The sequence below is a fragment of the Bos javanicus genome, chromosome 18 (assembly GCF_032452875.1).
Source record: "Bos javanicus breed banteng chromosome 18, ARS-OSU_banteng_1.0, whole genome shotgun sequence".
Classification (NCBI taxonomy): domain Eukaryota; kingdom Metazoa; phylum Chordata; class Mammalia; order Artiodactyla; family Bovidae; genus Bos; species Bos javanicus.
In genome coordinates, this window is record NC_083885.1 from 55,509,178 (window position 1) to 55,525,949 (window position 16,772).

A 16,772-nucleotide genomic window follows, 5' to 3' on the forward strand; every position below is an offset into this window, starting at 1 on the left:
ACCACTGGACACCAGGGAAATCCCCTTAATTTATTTCTTTCATCAACTCCCCTGTACTTTACCCGTCCCTTCCCTCACCCTTCCACCCCCACCCTTATCACCCAGCTGGGGTTTTTACTCCCCAGGCCAGAGGGCCCCCTCTTCTAGCACATCTCCCACTTGGATCCTCCCACTAGGCTGAGTTGCTCACAGATACCCTGCTTACTCCACCAAGGCCCCTAGGCTGGGCCATTGTCCCCAACCCCACCTTGCCTGCCTCATATAACGGCCTTAGGGCTGTATTGTTCAGAAAGAAAAGGAGAGAGAAGAGGAGGAACATTGGATCCTGTTTCATGCATTGAAATGTATCAGTGCTTTCTTTCATGGCTTCTGGATTTTGAGTCATAGTTCAAAGGTTGTCTCCATATTCAGCTGATAAAGGCTTTGATGCTTTCATATGTTACATTGATACCTTAGATCCATTTGGAGTTTATCCAGAATATTATTTTTTCTTTTCCTCCCTTCTATTGGGTTTGTGGGGTTTTCTTTCTTTCTTTTTGGCTATGCTGAGAGGCATGTGGGATCTTAGTTGCCTGATCAAAGATCAAACCCACTCCCCTGAACCACTGGACTGCCAGGAAAGTCCCTGTGGGGTTGTCTTTATTCTCCTTTTCTCATACTTATTTTTTATTAGCGTGTAACTGCATGTTTATTTTTAATCAAAGTTATACACGCACAGGGTAAAGTCTCAGAGTGCTGTGTTCTCTTTAAACTTCCACACCTTGTTCCTTTGGCAACTGATTCCTGTAGTTAGTGAAAGCAATATTAATCACCGAGGCTGATAAGCTCTGAAATGTCAATGGTTTACGCAACTGATTTTCATTTTCCTTTCATATAAAGTCCAGTCATCAGAGAGAAAGCGGGACAGGAACGCAGGCTCACGGCAGCTGTGCTGTCTTTTTTTTTATACATGATTTCATTTATTTAATTTTGGCTGTGCTAGGTCCTCATTGCTGCTCGAACTTTTCTCTACCTTGGGCGATCGAGGGCTGTTCTCTAGTTGCGGTGCTAGGCTTCTCATTGCCACGCCTTCTCCTGTTGTGGAGCACAGGCTCTAGGGCACATGGACTTCAGTAGTTTCGGCTCCCAGGCTCTACAGCACATGTTCAACACTTGTGGTGCACAGATTTAGTTGGACAGCAAGGAGATCCAACCAGTCAATCCTAAACGAAATCAACCCTGAATATTCATTGGAAGGACTGATGCTGAAGCTGAAGCTCCAATACTTTGGTCACCTGATGCGAAAAGCCGACTCATTGGAAAAGACCCTGATGCTGGGAAAGACTGAAGGCAGGAGGAGAAGGGGGCGACAGAGGATGAGATGGTTGGATGGTATCATCAACTCGATGGCCATGAGTCTGAGCAAACTCCAGGAGATAGTAAAGGGCATGGAAGCCTAGTGTGTCGAAGTCCATAGGGTCGAAAAGAGTCAGACACAACTGAGCAACTGAACAACAGACCAGGTTGCTCCGAGGCATGTGAGTTCTTCCCTGATCAGGGATCGAACCCATGTCTCTTGCATTGGCAGGTAGATTCTTTACCACCGAGCAACCAAGGAAGCCCAGTTCTATTGTCTTAACGTGTCAGCGACAAATTGGCACTTGCCAAGAGCACTGGCCAGCAAGTGAGAAGAAAAAAAAAAAAAAACCAACAAATTCCCTTGGGAATCGCAGTTTGCAGTTGACACGTTGGATCCCTGGTCTGGGAAGACTCCACATGCTGTGGAGCAACTAAGCCTGCGCACCACAGGTATTGAGCCAGTGCTCTAGAGACTGCGTGCCACAACTACTGAATAAATAAGTAAAACAAAAACACAGACCACGATGAGATATTTTTTAAATAACTAAAGATATATTAGCTTAACACTCATTACCTGGGAGGAAGTGTTCCCCGAGATGTATAATTTATCCTTACAGGAAACATCCCTTTAGTGATTAGCTCGTAGTAAAAGCAAAAAATACGAAGGTTAAAGTAAAAGAAACAAGCCCAATATGGAGTCAGATTTGTTCTTCCCTCTTATACTAGGTTCCAAGGACACCCAATAGCCTATAGAGACTCCATCAGACAGAGAAGTGCGGCCTCTAGCCAACAGCCCCATGAGTGAGCCTGGAACTGACTCCTCCAGCCCCACTGAGCCTTCAGATGACTGTGGTTTGACCGAAACCTCATAAGAAAGCCTGAGTCAGAACCACCCAGCTGAAACTGTTTTGAATTCCTGACCCTCAGATACCACATGAGGTAGTAAATGTTTGTTATTTGACATTTTAAAGATAAAGTTCCAATTTTAAGAGGAATTGGGGTGGAAGTAATTTGTTACACAGCGTAAATAATACACTACCACCCACATCCAAACAGCAGGTGGAGAAGAGAGATGGACACATTGAGAGATTTTTATGAAGCAGACCTGGAAGCAGAGCAGAGCTCTCTTGCTTCCATTCCATTGGTCAGAAACTAGTCACATGACCAAACCTTCTTGCAAGGAAAGCTGGGAAATGTAGTCCCTCCGTGGGCACTATGCAAGGGGAACACACATGCTTGGTAGTCAGCTGCCCTTCTCAGCCACCAGTGTTCCTCTGCCTGGAGGATTCATCTCCATCATGATCTGGTTCAAACGTTACCCCTCTGGGGAGATGTTTCTCAGTCCATTCGCCCATACCACCTCTCAGTAACAACTCTCACTCTACTAGGTTCTCACTGAAATGTGTAAAATTGGGACTAGGGTTGGGTTTGCCACTAAACACGTCTGATTCACCAGCTATCTTCATCTTCCCCACAACCCTGCTTCCTAAAGTGAGTTTCAGTATCACTTCTGGGATTTTTTTTTTTTTTTTAAACAGGCTGCTGATCTCCACTCAGAACTGTGAAGTCTGTAACTTTGATGTCCACACACATGCAGGCAATAAAAATGTATACAATCCCAAGGGTTATAAGATACATCTCTACTTCAGAGATGTTAAAACGTGCCCCTTAGGACTTCCCTCGTGATCCCACGGTGAAGGCTCTGCACTTCCAATGCAGGGGAGTGAGGGCTTGATCCCTGGTTGGGGAACTAACATCCCACATGCCACACAGTGCAATAAAATGAAATAAAAATAAAATATGTCCCTTAGACCAATGAGGTGCAGGGTATATTGGATACTCTGTTCAATTCATTTTGCTCTTATAAGGTATCCATGCTTGTTCGTGGCTGCTTTAAACATGCCAGACAGGGCTGTAAATTAGAGCATCATTATTTTGAAATATCCAGCAGGAGAAAGTTCAACTGGGGTTAAAATCCATTTGCCTTATCAAATGGAGGTGGTATGGGCTAATGGATTGAGAAAGGTCTCCCCAAAGAATTGTCAACATTACTCTTGTCAGTGAAAGAAAAGGGAAAGCTGTTAGGTTAATTTTTAAGCCTTTAATGCAGACATATAACATAAACACATAACACATGAATAAAACGGAAATGTTTGGTTGCTGGACCAAATTACTATTAGTTGGGTGCCTTAAAATGAAAAGAAATTATTCTCTCACAATTCTGGAAGCCAGAGGTCCAACGTGAGAGTCACCAGGTCAAAATCAAGGTGTAGGGACTTCCCTGGTTGTCCAGTAATTAAGACTCCATGTTTCCATTGCAGAGCTCATGGGTTTGATCCCTGGTCAGGGAAGTAAAAGTCTACATGCTGTGGCCAAATATAAATAAGTAAATAAAACTGAAAAAAAAAAAGGGAAATCAAGATGTGGGCAGGGCTTTGATCCCTCCAGAGGCTCTTAAAGGAGAATCTGTTCTTCCTTATCTCCTCGAGTTTTCGATAATTACGAGCAATCCTTGGCTTATGGCCACGTGACTCCAAAGCTCAAGGCCAGCATCTGCAAATCTCTCTCTGCTCCGCCTTTACATCACGTTCTCTTCTATGTGTGTCAAGTATTCCTCTGCATCTCTCGTACAAGGATACACCTGATTGCATTTAGGACTTGCTTGTTGCCCAGGGCTTCCCAGGTGGTTCAGTGGTTAAGAATCGCCTTGCAACGCGATGCAAACATTGGTTCTATCCCTGGTGTGGGAAGACCCTACCTGCCATGGAGCAGCTAAGCCCGTGTGCCACAACTACGGAGCCCACTTTTTAGAGCTTGCAAGCTGGAACTACTGAGCCTATGCACTGCCACTACTGAAGCCCTTGCACCCAGAGCTTATGCTCTGCAACACCTGCTTGCCACAACTAGGCAAAGCTACGTGCAACAACGAAGATCCACCCCAGCCAAAACATAATATAAATACATCTTTAAAAAACACAAAGAATTTTCCCAGATAATCACCTATCTTAAGACCTAATTTAATCACATTTGCAATAATCTTTTTTTTTTTCTTGTTATATAAGGTACATTGGCTGGTTCCAGGACTTAGACTTGAATCCTACTTAGAAGGTCATTTTTCAGCCTACCACGTACCATTTAAGAAATAAGTATGAAACAAACTCTTTAGCCACCACCACCCAGTTTAAGCAATAGAACATTTTCTCCCCCAATTTCTGGTTGTGGAGCCTTCATGAGAAAATATCAGACAGACTGAAGCTGAAGGTCATTCCACAACATACTCAACCAATATCCTCCCAAACTGTCAAGGTCATGGAAAGAGAAGAGAAAACATAAAACTCACAAATAGAAGAAAACTAAGGACATAGGATGACTATATGCCATGTGGCATTCTGGATGGATCTGAGAACAGAAAAAGGACAATTGTGGGAGAATTGACATTCAAATAAAGCCTGCATTTTGTTAATAGTATAGTACTGTTGATTTCTTAGTTTTGACAAATACACCATAGTTATTAAGATGTTTACATTAAGAGAAGCTGGGCAAAGGGTATAGGAACCCTGTACTAGCTTTGCAAATTGTCTTTGTAAATATGAAGTTATTCCAAATCAAAAAGTTGACCTGTAAAAAAAAAAACAAAGAAAAAAATCAGCACCCCAGAAAGGAAAGACAAAATGAAAAAACAAAATACACCCTCCCAAAAAAACCTCCTAAACTAAACTAAATTGAAAACAAAAGCTGAAAACACTAAGTTCATTGGTTGATGGACACTTGAATTGTTTCCATATCTTTAGTTCAGTTTAGTTGCTCAGTTGTGTCTGACTCTTTGTGACCCTATGGACTGCAGCACGCCAGGCTTCATTGTCCACCACCAACTCCCTGAGCTTGCTCAAATTCATGGTTTTTGAGTTGGTGATGCCATTCCAAGCATCTCATCCTCTGTCTTCCATATCTTGGCTATTGTTAAAAAAAAAAATGCTGCTATGTACATCGGGGTGCATGCATCTTTTCCACTTAGTGGGGCTTTGTGTGTGTGTGTGTGTGGTGGTGGGGGATATACCCAGGAGTGGAACCTTGGGTAGTTCTATTTGTAATTTTTGACAAACCTCAATACTGTTTTCCACAGTGACTGCAACCTCCCATGTTACTCTAAATCCTCTCTAGATTCAGTTCAGTTCAGTTCAGTCGCTCAGTCGTGTCCAACTCTTTGCGACCCCATGAATAGCAGCACTCCAGGCCTCCCTGTCCGTCACCAATTCCCGGAGTTCACTCAGACTCACGTCCATCGAGTCAGTGACGCCATCTAGCCATCTCATCCTCTGTCTTCCCCTTCTCCTCCTGCCCCCAATCCCTCCCGGCATCAGGGTTTTTTCCAATGAGTGAACTCTTCGCATGAGGTGGCCAAAGTACTGGAGTTTCAGCTTCACCATCATTCCCTCCAAAGAAATCCCAGGGCTGATCTCCTTCAGAATGGACTGGTTGGATCTCCTTGCAGTCCAAGGGACTCTCAAGAGTCTTCTCCAACACCACAATTCAAAAGCATCAATTCTTCGGCGCTCAGCCTTCTTCACAGTCCAACTCCCACATGCATACATGACCACAGGAAAAACCATAGCCTTGACTAGACGGACCTTTGTTGGCAAAGTAATGTCTCTGCTTTTGAATATGCTATCTAGGTTGGTCATAACTTTCCTTCCAAGGAGTAAGCGTCTTTTAATTTCATGGTTGCAGTCACCATCTGTAGTGATTTTGGAGCCCAGAAAAGTAAAGTCTGACACTGTTTCCACTGTTTCCCCCTCTATTTCCCATGAAGTGATGGGACCGGATGCCATGATCTTCATTTTCTGAATGTTGAGCTTTAAGTCAACTTTTTCACTCTCCTCTTTCACTTTCATCAAGAGGCTTTTTAGTTCCTCTTCACTTTCTGCCATAAGGGTGGTGTCATCTCCATATCTGAGGTTCTTGATATTTCTCCTGGCAATCTTGATTCCAGCTTGTGCTTCTTCCAGTCCAGCATTTCTCATGATGTACTCTGCATATAGGTTAAATAAGCATGGTGACAGTATACAGCCTCAACATACTCCTTTTCCTATTTGGAACCAGTCTGTTGTTCCATGTCCAGTTCTAACTGTTGCTTCCTGACCTGCATACAGATTTCTCAAGAGGCAGGTCAGGTGGTCTGGTATTCCCATCTCTTTCAGAATTTTCCACAGTTTAATGTGATCCACACAGTCAAAGGCTTTGGCATAGTCAATAAAGCAGAAATAGATGTTTTTCTGGAACTCTCTTGCTTTTTCCATGAACCAGCGGATGTTGGCAATTTGATCTCTGGTTCCTCTGCCTTTTCTAAAACCAGCTTGCACATCAGGAAGTTCACGGCTCACATATTGCTGAAGCCTGGCTTGGAGAATTTTGAGCATTACTTTACTAGCATGTGAGATGAGTGCAATTGTGTGGTAGTTTGAGCATTCTTTGGCATTGCCTTTCTTTGGGATTGGAATGAAAACTGACCTTTTCCAGTCCTGTGGCCACTGCTGAGTTTTCCAAATTTGCTGGCATATTGAGTGCAGCACTTTCACAGCATCATCTTTCAGGATTTGAAATAGCTCAACTGGAATTCCATCACCTCCACTAGCTTTGTTCGTAGTGATGCTTTCTAAGGCCCACTTGACTTCACATTCCAGGATATCTGGCTCTAGGTCAGTGATCACACCATCGTGATTATCTGGGTCGTGAAGATATTTTTTGTACAGTTCTTCTGTGTATTCTTGCCACCTCTTCTTAATATCTTCTGCTTCTGTTAGGTCCGTACCATTTCTGTCCTTTATCGAGCCCATCTTTGCATGAAATGTTCCCTTTGTATCTCTAATTTTCTTGAAGAGAGAGATCTCTAGTCTTTCCTATTCTGTTGTTTTCCTCTATTTCTTTGCATTGATCGCTGAGGAAGGCTTTCTTATCTCTTCTTGCTATTCTTTGGAACTCTGCATTCAGATGCTTATATCTTTCCTTTTCTCCTTTGCTTTTCGCTTCTCTTCTTTTCACAGCTACTTGTAAGGCCTCCCCAGACAGCCATTTTGCTTTTTTGCATTTCTTTTCCATGGGGATGGTCTTGATCCCTGTCTCCTGTACAAAGTCACGAACCTCATTCCATAGTTCATCAGGCACTCTATCTATCAGATCTAGGCCCTTAAATCTATTTCTCACTTCCACTGTATAATCATAAGGGACTTGATTTAGGTCATACCTGAATGGTCTAGTGGTTTTCCCCACTTTCTTCAATTTAAGTCTGAATTTGGCAATAAGGAGTTCATGATCTGAGCCACAGTCAGCTCCGGGTCTTGTTTTTGTTGACTGTATAGAGCTTCTCCATCTTTGGCTGCAAAGAACATAATCAATCTGATTTCGGTGTTGACCATCTGGTGATGTCCATGTGTAGAGTCTTCTCTTGTGTTGTTGGAAGAGGGTGTTTGCTATGAGATTACTTACTTATAATACCTAATACAATGTAAATGCAATGTAAACAGTTATAATTATCACGTAAATACTGTGTTAATAGTTGCCAGCACACAGCAAGTTGAAGTTTTCAATGAGCCAACTAACAACACAGCATGAAAAAAAAAATCTCATAAAACAATGTTGAGCTGAGGAAGTCCTATTTTACTTCCCTTTCTCCACCCACATGTGGCCGGTAGGGGTGTGAATCAACACTTCGGGAAATCCTGATGGTCTGATCTCCGACTGGCACCCTGATTCGATCACTTCTGGCCCCTCCCGCAGTTACCACCCTGGTCCTGCAGTCATCGCAGTGACCGCAGTCACCACAGTCACCACAGTCCCCCGGACTCTTCACCGTCTTTCTCAAGGGACGCTTCCGGCTACCGCCCTCACCGCCCTCTGTCGATTCCTCCACGCGGCCGCCAGAGGGCGCCTGTTCCCATTTACTGACGGTCAAGATTTTCTGCTCCCAACTCTCTCCTGGCTCTGGGCTCAACCTCGCTGTTGTTCAGCCGCTCAGTCGTGTCTGACTCTTTGCGACCCCGTAGACTGCGGCACACCAGGCTCCTCTGTCCATGGGATTCTCCAGTGGGAAATGGAGTGGGTTGCCATTTCCTACTCCAAAATGCTTGCTGCTGCTGCTGCTGCTAAGTCGCTTCAGTCGTGTCCGACTCTGTGCGACCCCATAGACGGCAGCCCATGAGGCTCCCCCGTCCCTGGGATTCTCCAGGCAAGAACACTGGAGTGGGTTGCCATTTCCTTCTCCAATGCATGAAAGTGAAAAGTGAAAATGAAGACCCTTAGTCGTATCCGACTCTTAGCGACCCCATGGACGGCAGCCTACCAGGCTCCTCCGTCCGTGGGATTTTCCAGGCAAGAGTACTGGAGTGGGTCGCCATTGCCTTCTCCCCAAAATGCTTACTAATATATAAACATATATAACAACTATTGGAAGGACTGATGCTGAAGCTGAAACTCCAATACTTTGCCACCTGATGTAAAGAGCTGACTCATTTGAAAAGACCCTGATGCTGGGAAAGATTGAAGGCGGGAGGAGAAGGGGACGACAAAGGATGAGATGGTCGGATGGCATCACTGACTCAATGGACATGAGTTTGAGTAAGCTCCGGGAGTTGGTGATGGACAGGGAGGCCTGGCGTGGTGCAGTCCGTGGGGTTGCAAAGAGTCGGACAGGACTGAGCGACTGAACTGAACTGAAAACTATTGAGCCTGTGCTCTAGAGTCCAGTAGCTGCAACTACTGAAGCCCGTGTGGCCTAGAACTTGTGTTCCGAAACAAGAGAAGCCACAGCAATGAGAAGCTGGCGCACGGAAACTAGAGAGTAGCCCCTGCTCGCTGCAACTTGAGAAAACCCCACGTGCAGCAACAAAGACTCAGCACAGACAAAATAAATAAATGAATTAAAAAAAATTTTTTTTAAGAATTGCTTGTTGCTAATTAAGGATTCATCATTACACAACACATTCAGTACAACAGTCCAGGACAGAATGCTGTGTGTAGGAACCAGAGGACCCGTATTCCAGCATCCTAGTTGCTGGAATCGGTGCATCCTGTATCCCAGCATCTCTAACTAGCGACACTTCCCCATTTTTATGCAACAAGATGCGCCCGTGCCTGCTCAGTCGTGTCTGACTCTTTGTGACCCCACGGACTGCAGCCTGCCAGGCTCCCCTGTCCTTGGGGATTCTCCGGGCAAGAATGCTGGAGTGGATTGCCATTTCCTTCTCCAGGTGTGCCCATCTTTATTTTGGATTGTCTTTCTGTCAAGTTGTAGGAGCCCTGCTGGGGACAGGGGGCTTGTAGGAGTCTTGGTAGAGTCTGAATCTAGACCTTACCACTTATATGATTTGCAAATACGTTGCCCATTCTGTGGGTTTTTTCATTCTCTTGATAGCGTGATGATGCACAAAATCTTTCATTCTGATGAAGCCCAGTTTTCCTGTTTTCTTCTTCTGTTGCCTGTGCCTTTGGCGTCCTAAGAACTCATCGCCAACTCAAGTCATGACGATTTAGCCCAGTATTTTCTTCTAAGAGTTTTCTAGTTTTAGTTCTTACATTTAGGACTTTGATGGTTTAAAGGTTGTATATGGTATGATGTAAAGGTACAACTTCAGACTTTTGCAAGGGGGTATCTGGCTATCCCAGCACTGTTTGTTGAAGAGACAACTCTTTCTGCCATTGAATGGACTTGGCTCCCTTATCAAAAATCAACTGGCCATTGATGGATAGGTTTACTTCTGGGCTCTGCATCTACTCCCTTGATTTCTATGTCTTTATAGCAGCACCATATTGTTCTGATTACTGTGGCTTTGTAGTCAGCTTTGAGATCGAGATGTGTGAATCCTCTAACCGTGTTCATTTCCAAGATTGTTTTGGTATGTGGGGTCCCTTGTGGTTCCCTATGAAGTTTAGAGTCACCTCTTCCGTTCTGCAAATAAGGACTTGGCTTTTGTTTTGTCTTATTTTGGTATTTTGATAGAGATTATATTGGGTCCCTAGATTGCGTTATTGCTTTGGGGACTTTTTTTTTTTTTTTGTCTCATGCCTGCAGTAGGTGGGATGTTAATTCCTTGACCAGGGATGGAACCTTCATCCCTGCATTTGAAGCAAGGAGCCTTGATCACTGGGCTACCAGGGAAGGCTTGGTATTGCCATCTTAATAATACTGCCTTCCAATCCATGAACACAGGACATCTTCCCATTATGTGGTGCAAAGGTAAAGAAACTGCCTGCCAATGCAGCAGATGCAAGAGATGCTGGTTCGCTCCCTGGGTTGGGAAGATACCCTGGAGTAGGAAATAACAACACACTCCAGTATTCTTGCTTGGAAAATTCCATTGACAGAGGAGTCTGGCAGGCTATAGTACACTCACAGTAGGTTTTTAGTGTGGATTCTTTAACTGTTGTTGTTGGGGAAATCTTCACCAGAGACTCACCAGGGGTGTCCCCTTTAGCATTTTATATGTATAAGATCATGTTATCTGCAAATAAAGATAACCTTACAACTTTCAAACTTAACTGCCTTTCATTTTTTTCTAGCTTAACTGCTCTGAATAGAAATTCGGCTACATTTTTGAGTGAAAGATGCAAAGGTAGCATCATTTCTTGTCCTGATCTTAGAAGGAAGACTTTCAGTCTTTCACCATTTAGTAAGATGTTTGCTGACAGTTCTTCTTAAATACCCAAGCCAGTGTTTCTTTTTTGTTGTGGCTGTTAATTTTATTAGAGTTGATTTACAGTGTTGTGTGAATTTCTGCCATACAGAACAGTGATTTGGTTACACACATATATACATGCTTTTCATGTTCTTTTGCATTATGGTTTATTACAGGATCGTGAGTATAGTTCTCTATGCTATACTATACAGTAAGGCCTTGTTGTCTAATCATCCTATGTATAATAGCTCACCCCAAACTCTCAATCCTTCCCTTCTCATCCTAAACCACTGTTTCCTATACATCTTCGAAAAGGAGTCTTCTCAAACAGTGTCCCTCCAGATGTTTGTAAATTTTTATAATGCAATAAAATTGTTTTAAACCAATTTTGTTTGGACTCTCTCTGCTCTTCCTTCCGCCTTTGAGACTTTATCCCACCATTGGCCGCCAGATGGCGCCAGCGGCACTTCCTGCGGCTCCTGAGGCCGGATCGCTCAATGATGGTTACTTTAGCTGATATTTACTTTCAGTACAGTTTTTCTTTTCCTCTGTTTAATCTTATTCCTCATTATTTTGTCTTGTTTATTTATTTATATCACGATTTTTATATATTACTGGATATTCCTACACAGAGCATCAGTCATTTCAGTTCAGTCCCTCAGTCATGTCCGACTCTCTGCGACCCCATGAATCGCAGCACGCCAGGCCTCCCTGTCCATCACCAACTCCCGGAGTTCACCCAAACTAATGTGCATCGAGTCGGTGATGCCATCCAGCCATCTCATCCTCTGTCGTCCCCTTCTCCTCCTGCCCCCAATCCTTCCCAGCATCAGAGTCTTTTCCAATGAGTCAACTCTTCGCATCAGGTGGCCAAAGTACTGGAGTTTCAGCTTTAGCATCATTCCCTCCAAAGAACACCCAGGGCTGATCTCCTTTAGAATGGACTGGTTGGATCTCCTTGCAATCCAAGGGACTCTCAAGAGTCTTCTCCAACACCACAGTTCAAAAGCATCAATTCTTCCGCGCTCAGCCTTCTTCACAGTCCAACTCTCACATCCATACATGAGCACAGGAAAAACCATAGCCTTGACTAGACGGACCTTTGTTGGCAAAGTAATGTCTCTGCTTTTGAATATGCTATCTAGGTTGGTCATAACTTTTCTTCCAAGGAGTAAACGTAGAACATAAGTGATGTTTATAAGTTTCTCTGATCTTTTCATCACTTAGAACTAGTTTAGTATTCACAGTTAGACTAAATCTGATTTTTGAACTTATTGTTTGTTTTTTAGAAGCCAATGAAAATATTATTATACAAAAGCATGATTGTTGAACATGATTAGTGAAACGGGTATTTATAGCTGCAGACAATCAAACTTACAAAATGTTTTCTTTTTTCTTTTTGGCCACACCACGCAGCATGTAGGATCTTATCTCCCCAACCGGGATGGGAAGCTGCACCCGCTGCAGTGGAAACATGGACCCTTAACCACTGGACCACCAGGGAAGTTCAAAATGGCTTTATTAGATATTAATCCAAGGAGTTTTAGTGAACTTTTCAGAATTCTGAATAAACTAAATGAAAATTCCCATTTTGCTCTTTCTACTTAGTGTATATTTATTATTTTCTAATGAAGAACATCCTTAAGCATGAAGATGACATAATATTTTGAACACACACACACACAATTTTTTAAGCCATTAAGATCTACAGCCCCCTAAACATTGTTTTTGTTGTCGGTCAGTCACCAAGTCGTGTCGATTCTGTGACCCTATGGACTGTGGCGGCCAGGTCTCCCTGACCCTTACCCGGGATTTGCCCGAGTTCTTGTCCTTCACATCAGTGATGCCATCCAACCATCTCATCCTCTGTGACCCTCTTCTCCTTTTCTGCCCTCAATCTCTCCCAGCATCAGGGTCTTTTCCAAAGAGGAGGATCCTGGGGGGCTACAGTCTGTTGGATCTCAAAAGAGCCAGACACGACTTAGTGACTGAACAACAGCAATGACATGGCCTTAAGAAGTAGGTACTATGATCTGCATTTTTGAAATGAGGAAACTGAGGCTCAGAGAGGTGCACTCACTTCCCCAACATCACACAGCTTTGTTGCTGTAACTATTTAGTCCCTAAGTCATATCTGATGACTTTTTTTGAGACCGCATGGACTGTAGCCCATCAGGCTCTTCTGTCTGTGGAAGTCTCCAGGCAAGAATATTGGAGTTTGGTTGCCATTTCCTACTCCAGGGGAGCTTCCTGACGCAGAAATTAAACCCAAGTCTCGTGTTTGGCAGGCAAATTCTTTACCACTGAGCCACCCGGGAAGCCCATCACATAGCTATTAGAGAATTTTTTTTAAAGTTGATTTTTAATTAGGCAAAGCATGAAGGGTATCTGAAATGTGAATGTGTGTGCTCTAATAATTCTCATTTGCAACCTGAGTGTCTTACTCACTGTGAAAAGTGATCAAATGAAGCAATAATGCCAAGTAAGCCTACTGGAATCTTCCTACAGAATGTTTGTCTCAGACAGAAAAGGCTCTGAAAATGTCTACGAATGCAAAACAAGAAACAAAGTTCTTTTCTGTGATAAACTGCAACTGGATCAGATTTGTTGTTTATTTTGTTATTTAACCAATGGTCACATCAGCTTGCTGAGAGTCAGGCATTGTCCGTGGACAGCATTTCTCAAACTTTTTGGACCTGAGGCCACTTTACACTTTTAAAAATCACTGAGAACCGTTAAGAGTTTTAGTTCATATGGGTTACATCTATTAATATTTATAGAATTAGACATTATGACAGAAGGTGAACAAAATATTCATATATTTTAATATTTTCAATCTTTAAATATTAAAACTCTTTAATATTTAATTATAAATATTAAAGATTTATAATATCTTTAAATATTCATTTAAAGATAACAAGCCTTAGCCTATGGCATGTCAAACATATCACTGTTTATTCTCAGATGCTACTGCCTCGAGTGATTTTCAAAAAGCGAGTTGAGGAACTTCCCAGGTGGCACTAGTGGTAAAGGAAAGTGAAAATGAGAGTCACTCAGTCGTGTCCGACTCTTTGCAACCCCATGGACTCTGTAGGCCAGAATACTGGAGTGGGTAGCCTATCCCTTCTCCAGGGGATCTTCCCGACCCAGGTGTCAAACCAGGGTCTCCTGTATTGCAGGAAGATTCTTTACCAACTGAGCTATCAGGGAAGCAAAGGTATCAGTGGTAAAGGACCCGCCTGCCAATGCAGGAGACGCAAGAGACACAGGTTTGATCCCTGATTGGGAAGATCCCCTGGAGAAGGAAATGGCAATCAGTCGGACACACGCGTGTGCACACACACACACACACACACAGCTGTGGTCCAGGGGTTAAGACTCTGCCCTTCCTCTCCAAGGCGCACAGGTTTGTTCCCTGGTCAGAGAAATAAGGAAAAAATATTGAGCGGGCTTCTGCCTTATCTCCTAATAGTGGCTAAAGAAGACTAACAAAACACGTGCGTGTGTGCTGTCACTCAGTCGTGTCTGACTCACTGCAACCCCATGGACTGTATCCTGCCAGGCTCCTCTGTCCATGGAATTCTCCAGGCAAGAACACTGGAGTGGCCATGCCCTCCTCCAGGGGATCTTCCTGACTCAGGGATTAAACCCAGGTCTCTTATGTCTCCTGCATTGGCATGTGGGTGCTTTGCCACCAGCGCCAGCTGGGAAGCTGGGTAAATGTTGCCTGCCACCTCATAAACAAAGGATGTGACAGCCACCAAGTCAGCACATCACAGTCCCCCTGACAGTGAGCCCTGAGGGAACTCAGGGTAGAAACAGAATGCCTGCCATCAAACAGTCAGCTGCTACAGCCGCCCTTCTCCCCAGCAGTGCACTCAGAGACCAAAGATGGACAAGAATAAGACACTGACCCTAGATAGCTAAGGAGCATAGCAAAGGAATGATTTCAGGGAGCAGACTCTTGCATCTTACCATACACAGAAAAGGGCTAAATTCCTTAACTTTAGGTATTTGGTTTTCTTTAATTGACAGTTATCTCTGTTTTTGGCTTCCCAGGTGGGTCGGCTCAGTAGGAAAGAATCTGCCTGCCAATGCAGGAGAGGCAGGAGACTTGGGTTCAATCCCTGGGTCAGGAAGATCCCCTGGAGAAGGAAGCGGCAACCCACTCCAGTATTCTTGCCTGGGAAATCCCATGGATGGAGGAGCCTGGCGGGCTACAGTCTATGGGGTCACAAAGAGTTGGACATAACTGAGCACACACACAATCTGTTTTTTAAATTTTATTTTTATCCATTTATTTGACTGTGCTGGGTCTTAGTTGCGGCACACAGGATTTTCAGTCTTCATTGCGGCACGCAGGATCTAGTTCCCTGATCAGGGATGGAATCCGGGGCCCCCGCACTGAGAGCACAGAGTCTTAGCCACTGGACCACCATATTTCACAGTAATCTCTTGATGTTTTGACTACCTAGTCTTCATTGCAAAAACTCCTATATATCCTGGCTCCCCCACTCTTTGCTTCTTTGAAGCATCTCTCACTATATGAGATGCCATGTCTTTGGCTTAAGTCCTCAGTTTTGTCCACCAAATAAAGCATAATTCTGAGTTGTTTGTTTGTTTTTTTTTTTTAAGCGACAGCTACTTACCCTTTCCTGATCATTCCCTCAGGATTCAAATCTAAGATAAAAATCTGGCCTAGGTCTTCATTTGGGACCTGGCTACTAGAATCAGGAATTCTTCCTGATGTGATCAGCTCTGGCCAACAGAAGATCCAGGGAAGCAAAGAAGTTTTTGACTGTAAGTTTCTCTCTCTCTCTCACACACACACATAATACAATTGCAAATAACAAAAGATAAACCATCTGACAAAAGTGACTTAAATGGCTTTTTGTTCTTTTTTTTTTTTTTAAACAAAACAATCCAGAAATCAGAGGCTTCCCAGTTGGAGGAGCCAGGATCTTTCTTTGTGCTCTGTTATATTCAAAGTAGGCCTGGCACTCTTGGCCATGAAATGGCTGCAGCAGCTCCAAGCATCACACTTGTAACTAAGCCAAAACAGAGGAAAGAAAAGCAGACGTAGCCCTTCTGGAATGTTTAATTTAGGAAGGACAGCTTTCCCAGAGGCCTCCAGGCAAATTTCCTCTTGTATGCCCTTGGCCCATGGCCCATGGCCTTCCCTTGAACAACGATTGAAAAAGAGAATGAGGGGGGTGCCTCATTCTCAATGAGGCAATGGTTGCCTGCTGTCTCAACAGATCAGAGTCCTGGTACCAAAGCTGATGGCTGCTGGACAGGCCACAAATGGAGTCTACCCACTAGTCCCACAGGGTCTCCCCCAGGATCAGAGCTCAGGCATACCCCAAGTTACACACTGATCAGATAACAGAAGAAAGTTAGAATCCAGAATCCAGATCTGTAGCCAGTTATGCCTGGCCCTGCAGGGGCAGCTCTGAGTGTAGAAAGATCCTTTCCAGGTCAAACTGGAAGCCAGGACAAGGGTCCAGGCAGGAGACAAGATCTGAGCTGAAGCCAAGAAGACAGAGTCTGGGGAAAGAGGACAGGGCTGGGGACTCAGAGGCTTTTGGGGGTAGAAGTACAGTGCAGAGGGGTCTGGCAGAGTGACTGGAGTGTACAGTGGGGCTGTCCTGCAAGATGGGGATGCGGGTCCCTTTTTAGGGAGGGAAGATGTTAAGCTCAATTTGTGACAAGTGGAAAAATCTCCCCATCTGAGAAACCATCAGGACTCTGAGGGTTTGGATTGCT